Source organism: Ahaetulla prasina, chromosome 14 (assembly GCF_028640845.1).
Source record: "Ahaetulla prasina isolate Xishuangbanna chromosome 14, ASM2864084v1, whole genome shotgun sequence".
In the NCBI taxonomy this organism is placed as follows: Eukaryota; Metazoa; Chordata; class Lepidosauria; order Squamata; family Colubridae; genus Ahaetulla; species Ahaetulla prasina.
Window position 1 is genome coordinate 9,969,463 of NC_080552.1, and position 6,672 is coordinate 9,976,134.

At 43.0% G+C, this 6,672-nt stretch overlaps 1 long non-coding RNA gene across 1 annotated transcript in view; it reads right to left on the reverse strand.

The window, feature by feature from the left end:
- Positions 1–4,580, reverse strand: part of LOC131185033 (uncharacterized) — a 28,598-nt gene extending 24,018 nt beyond the window's left edge. Inside the window, exon 1 of the long non-coding RNA XR_009152080.1 lies at positions 4,554–4,580. This is a non-coding gene — a long non-coding RNA (uncharacterized LOC131185033). The remainder of the gene's footprint in view (positions 1–4,553) is intronic.
- Positions 4,581–6,672: the final 2,092 nt, after the last annotated feature.

Consider the following 6,672-nt stretch of genomic DNA (forward strand, 5'->3'; position numbering starts at 1 on the left):
TATCTACTATTGACCTCACCCCATTCCTAAGAGGTCTGTAAGGAGCGTGCATAAGAGCACAAAAGTGCCTACCGTTCCTGTCCTATTGTTCCCTTTCGTTATATCAAATTAATATAGTTGATGCATACTTTTGCTCATATATATCTTCTTTTCTTTTATGATGTGTTTATTGTTTTATGTCGATGTTTACGTATACTGTTGGGACAAAAATAAATAAATAAATAAATAAAAAAGTTTTGGAAATCCTTGGAGAGCTAAAAAGCAGTAAGTGATGGGCCCCCTTATCAGACCAATGCATTACCAAGAGCAAATCCAAAATTTCTTGGTGAAAGGGTTTTCTTCAGGAAAATCAGAATTGCTCACGGAAAGGCAACAGATCCTGGGCGATGATAGACCAGAAATAGACCTTCAAAAAAGGATGGAAGGGATCAGGCAAGTATAATCTCATAACAAGAAAATGCAGACTGGAGATATCATCTCTTTTTTCTATTCCGTAAAAAGATACCGCACAGAAGAAAGTCTCAATCTGTTCTTCATTATCCTTGAGCCTCAGCTTAGCTCAGACAGTCATCTTGTCACCCTAGATGCCTGGTGGCTTGACTACCGCAACTTGTTATGTATGGGGCAGCCCTTGAACACTTCCCGAAAGTTTCACCTCTTCTAGAATGCACCAGATGGATGTATACGTCTTGGTATGCCCGTGTAAACACTTCGGCTTCATGAGCTGCACTGGTCACTCATGTGCTCAGTGCAATTCAGGAGTCTGGTGGCTACCAATAAAGCCTTACAAGGCCTAGGACCCACCGTATTTCCATAATATCTACCTAGCCACTTTGATCCAACAGCTCTCTTGAGCTACGGTGGTGCAGTGGTTAGAGTGCAGTACTGCAGGCTACTTCTGCTGCCTGCTGTTGTGACCCAGGCCCAGGTAGGTAGTAGTAAACTCAAGTCAGTTCAAAAACAAACAGACTTTATTAGAACAGCTGAGAATTAACTCATTCTCAGCGTCATCCAAATTAAATCAAAGCAAATTCTTCCTAACACAATTCTTCAGTCTTATCACCAGCCTTGGTCTAATTAGGCAAACTGCCAAAGGCTTTTCTTGACAAAAGTTGAAAAGCATAAGATGCCGATAAGAACTAAATGCAGCAAGACAAGGAGCAAGGCTATCAATGTTGTTTTCCGGCAAAGAGCCCAAATGCCGTTGCTGGTCTTTTAAGCCTTATGGGAGGGGCCATTAATCTCTTGGCCCTACTCCTGAGTCATCCTCTTTGCTTGAGCTGCTCTTGCCTTCTGGCAGCTCTTCTCATGCATGCATTAGGAACAAGCTCCTCCTGTTCCTCTGCCTCACTACTGTCAGCCTCTGGAGGCTCTGGAGTCCGCACATCACTCCCCAATGGCCCTGGCCCCACCTCTGCCTCCAAGGCAGAGCCTTCATCCAGGCCTTTCCCAGCCTCCAGGACTGGCCCATGTTCTTCCTCAGCCTCATCGCTGTCTGACTCTGTTGCCAGCTCCGCAGGCTGCTGATGGACCACAACACCTGCCGGCTGCCTGCAAATTTGGCAGTTCGAATCTCACCAGGTTCAAGGTTGACTCAGCCTTCCGTCCTTCCAAGGTCGGTAAAACAGGGACCCAGATTGTCGGAGGCAAGAGGCTGATTCTGTAAAACCGCTTAGAGAGGGCTGTAAAGCACCATGAAGCGATATATAAGTCTAAGTGCTAGTGCTCTTAGCTTCCTTTGATTAAACAATACTCTCTTTTGGGACCCCAGAAGCAGGCCATCTCTGTCACAGCACTTACCTTCTGGAATGAGTCCCACCCCCCGAGATCCAGCCCCCCCCCCCATTGTCTTGATGCTTTGGAGGGCCTTGAAGACTTGGCCCCCAGGCCTTGGCCTATGATGGAAATGTAGCCCCCTTCTGCTACATCCTTCTCGTTGCTACAATGCTTCTCGTTGCTACCTGCATTTTGCATCTTTTGTTTCTTCGTTGTGCTATTGTATCGTTTGATTGTTTTTCTGTGTCTTTATTTGTGAACCCCTGGAGTTGCCGAGAGTCAGACAATGTAAATATTCAATAAATATTTTTTTTTTAAAAAAAAGATTATTTCCCAGTCGGTTGTCTTTTACTCAGATCATCTGCGGGAATAAAAAAACCAGAGTTGGTACTTTCCAGCTCCATAAAACTATTCTTGTGGAAAATTTGTATCGGTCCATAACTTCAATCAACGTGCAGTTTTGGGAACTGTTCATTTCTGTTCTTATTTCTCTCCTTTTGGTGATCCAAAGCTTCGTTTCAGGTTTCTGTTCAGCTCTTTAAATTGGTCTAGTTGTGAAGGTGCTGAACGAGGAACTGGGAGATTGGGAGTTCCAGTCCTTACTTGGACACACACAGATATTCCTCAATTTACAACTACAGCTAGCACCAGAATTTTTATTGCTAACCAAGGTAGCTGTTAAGTGAGTGGCCTAGAGGTGGAGCTCTCGCCTCACAATCAGGAGGCTGTGAGTTCGATCCTAAGTAGAAGCGGATATTTCTGTCTCTGGGCACAATGAGAATATATCTGCTGAATATAGCTCCGTATTGGTGACAGGAAGGGCATCCGGCCAGTAAACACTCAACTCCATTCAGTTGCCTAGACTGCACCCTGCAAGGGATTATGGGGTCGTTAAAAGATGATGATGATGAAGGCAGCTGTTAAGTAAGTCACACTTGATTTTATGACCTCTTTTTGACCATGGTTGTTAAGCTTAGCAACCGTTCGAAATTACGACGGCGCTGAAAAAAAATGACTTATGACCGCTTTTCACACTTAATGAAGCTTGAGGCATCCCCATTGGACAGACGGTTTACATTCGGATGTCTGACAACTGACTCACATTTATGACGATCAGAGTGTCCTGGAGTCATGCAATCTCCTTTTATGACCTTGTGACAGGGGCACCAGATTTACTTAACCACCCAATTACTAATTTAACAAGTGCAGGGATTCCCTTAACAAACGTGGAAGGAAAAGTCGTAACATGGGACAAAGTTCACTTAACAAATTTCTCCCTTAACAACGTGAATTTTGAGCTCAATTGCAGCCGTAACTTGAGGATTACCACCTGTATGAGTGAGGGCCAGGTTGATAGGTTGCACTAGAGCAAAGATCTTCAAACTTGGCCATTTTTAAGACATTTTAAAAAGTGCACCTATAAACTGGGGGAAACCAGGCTTAATAGCAGTAACTATGAGAGGGATCTTGGAGTCTTAGGGGACAACCAATTAAATATGAGCCAACATAAAATGCATTAACAGTGGGATACAATCAAAATCAAGAGAGGTGCTAATACCACTCTGTAAAGCCTTAGTAAGACCACACCTAGAGTACTGCACCCAGTTTTGGTCACCACACTATAAAAAAGATGTTGAGACTCTAGAAAGAGTGCAGAGAAGGACAACCAGGAAGATTAGGGGACTGGAGGGGCTAAAACATATGATGAACGGTTGCAGGAACTCTGCCTGGCTAGTCTAGTGAAGAGAAGGACCATGGGAGACATGATAGCAGTCTTACAATATTTGAGGGGCTGCCACAGAGAGGAGGGGGGTCAGGCTATTCTCTAAAGCACCTGAAGGCCAGACAAGGAATAACAGATGGAAACTGAAAATTTTCTGACAGTGAGAACAATCAACCCATGGAACCAGGGGTGAAATGTTCCCAGATCGGACAGGCTCGCGTGATCCGGTAGCGATGGCGGCTGCTGGTTCGGAGGACCGGTAGCAAAAATCCCTGGCGCCGCCCCCCCTGCCTCTGCTGAGCCGCACCATCAGCAGAGGTTTTTTTTTTTTACTTAATAATAATAATAATAATATCAGAGTTGGAAGGGACCTTGGAGGTCTTCTAGTCCAACCCCCTGCCCAGGCAGGAAACCCTACACCATTTCAGACAAATGGCTATCCAACATTTCTTAAAAATTTCCAGTGTTGGAGCATTTACAACTTCTGCAGGCAAGTTGTTCCACTGATTAATTGTTCTAACTGTCAGGAAATTTCTCCTTAGTTCTAGGTTGCTTCTCTCCTTGATGAGTCTCCACCCATTGCTTCTTGTCCTACCCTCAGGTGCTTTTGAGAATAGTTTGACTCCCTCTTCTTTGTGGCAGCCCCTGAGATATTGGAACACAGCTATCATGCCTCCCCTAGCCCTTCTTTTCATTAAACTAGGCATACTGAGTTACTGCAACCGTTCTTCATATGTTTTAGCCTCCAGTCCCCTAATCATCTTCGTTGCTCTTCTCTGCATTCTTTCTAGAGTCTCAACATCCTTTTTACATCGTGGCGACCAAGACTGAATGCAATATTTTGCTTCAGCCGAAACCTGCCTTTAAAAGTAAAAAAAAGCCTGAGAATCTCGCCCCTCAGCTGAGATTGGCAGCCTTTAAACTTAAAAAATAAATAAATTAAAGGCTACTCTGGGGATCTCACCTGAGTTCCTCATCAGCAGAACCTTAAAAAACATGTTTTCTGTAGAAAACATGTAGAAAAACTCCTTTTAAAAGAGTCTAAGACACTTACCTGATTACTGATCGACCTCATGGCTTTTCTCACAGCCGGAAAGCCCCAGTTTCACTTTTAGCACCAGACTGAACTAATCTGAAATTAGCTAATCTATTTCACCACTGAGTGATTAATGCTGTCTGGCTGAGGAACTCTGGGAATTGAAGTCCACAATAAAATAAAATAAAGTAAAGTAAAATAATAAAATAAAATAAAATATTTGTGCAGGTTTCTGAGATTTGGTGTGTTTCTGTAGTGTTTCACTCTAACTACACAAGCACACAAAATCTCAGAAAGCTGTATGTGGTATTGTGTGTGTGTGTCAGTTGTATGTGTGTAAAGTGTGAAAGTTGGTTTTTGAGCTTTTTGTGGCTGTGTGAAGTGTGAAGTGCAGCTGCTTTTACATTGTGTGTGAGTCAGATGTGTTGTGTTGTGTTGTGTGTGTGTAAAGTGTGAAAGTTGGTTTTTGGTACCTTTTATTGTTTTTTTATACTTTGTTTATTATTTTTATTATTTATTGTTATTGGCCATGCCCCCCCAGTCATCTAACCACCAAGCCACGCCCACCAATTAAGCCACGCCCACAGAACTGATAGGGAAAAAATTTTAGATTTCACCCCTGCATGGAACAGAAGTTGCCTTCAGAAGTTGTGGGAGCTTCATCCCTGGAGGCTTTCAAGAAGAGACTGGACTGCCATCTGTCAGAAATGGTGTAGGGTCTCCTGCTTGGGCAGGGGGTTGGACTAGATGACCTACAAGGTCCCTTCCAACTCTGTTAATCTGTTAAGCGTCAGTGCCCAAATACCAATTCACCCAAACAATAAATAAGGAAAAAAATAGATGAGGTCGCTGCTTCCTGTGACCTCAAGTCTCCAAGGATGCCCTGTACCAACTAATTGAAACTCAGTTAATCTAATCTAACCTTTCTGACTTGTGAATCTCAACTCCCAGAATTTCCTAGCTATGCCATGCTGGCTGAGCAATTCTGGGAATTGACGTCCCCAAAGTCTCAAAAAGTTGTCAAGGCTGGAAGCCCCTGCACTAAACCATAATTTAGATTTATTGAACAGATCACCAATGCACACTTCACTCATTGAGCTAAAACCATATTGCAGTTTGCTTAACCTGGCTTACCATGCAAACCCAATCGCTTGTGATTTAGTGATACGGCCGTAAAATCACTTCTTGGTCCCGTCCTTCGCTTTGGAGAAACGTTTTCCATTCCTAAGAAACAACAAGACAGCAGATGCTTTATTTGGGATGCCATCTATCTCCAGGTAAAAAGCATTCAAAAGACTGTTTCAGCAATCTGTTCGAAAGCTAAGCTACGCACCGAACTAACCGAGGCAAAAAAAACGCACCCATAAAAAACTCATTTTCCAAAGTCGGCACACATATGCTGCGGGCTGGTTTTGTGGACTGTGAAATGGGAAGGCATTCTTCTTCCCCATAAACAGCTTTAACGGAGGGAATAATAGAATTGTTTAAAAAAAAAAAAAGCCAAATTGCGTCACTCGAGAATGACTTCCAAGACCAGAGGAAACGGTCTAAGAAATGGCTAAGAAAAACTTTTGCAAACAAAGGGGGTGGGGGGCGGTGTCACCTGGGCGCAGATTAGGAGAAAGATTATACCTGAAATTTGGAAGATTAACAGATTTAACAGATTAACAGAGTTGGAAGGGACCTTGTAGGTCATCTAGTCCAACCCCCCGCCCAAGCAGAAGGCCCTACACCATTTCTGACAGATGGCAGTCCAGTCTCTTACAGATTAAGAGTTGGAAGGGACCTTGTACGTCATTTATTTATTTATTTATTTATTTATTTTGTCGCAACGGTATATATAAGCATAAGCATAAAATAACTATACGACATATAAGCATATATATAAGTATAAGCATGAAATAATTATACAAGTTGGATACGATCAAGGGGAACATTAGGACAGGAACGGTAGGCACGTTGGTGCTCTTATGCACGCCCCTTACAGACCTTTTTTTTTTTTTTTACATTTATATCCCGCCCTTCTCCGAAGACTCAGGGCGGCTTACAGTGTATAAGGCAATAGTCTCATTCTATTTGTATATTTTTACAAAGTCAACTTATTGCCCCCCCAACAATCTGGGTCCTCATTTTACCT